This window comes from Apis dorsata, unplaced genomic scaffold (genome assembly GCF_000469605.1).
Source record: "Apis dorsata unplaced genomic scaffold, Apis dorsata 1.3 scaffold_581, whole genome shotgun sequence".
In the NCBI taxonomy this organism is placed as follows: Eukaryota; Metazoa; Arthropoda; class Insecta; order Hymenoptera; family Apidae; genus Apis; species Apis dorsata.
Genome location: NW_006263790.1, coordinates 7,301 through 7,574, shown reverse-complemented (window position 1 = coordinate 7,574; position 274 = coordinate 7,301).

Sequence of the window (274 nt, the reverse complement as noted above, 5' to 3'; positions counted from 1 at the left end):
CTCTCTCTCTCTCTCTCTCTCTCTCTCTCTCTCCCGCTCTCTCTCGCTCTCTCTCTCTCGCTCTCTCTCTCACTCACTCTCTCACTCTCTCGCTCGCTCGCTCGCTCTCTCTCTGCGCGATGTCGCGGAAAGAGCAACACGAGAATTCGAGAATTTCCGCCGGTCACGGTCGGAGAGGCGCAACGAACCGTACGAGGAAGCTCTCGGGCAATTGTCTTGTCGCGAGGAGGGACGAGCGCCTCGAGGTGTTCGAGGAGTTGGCTCGGCACGCAAC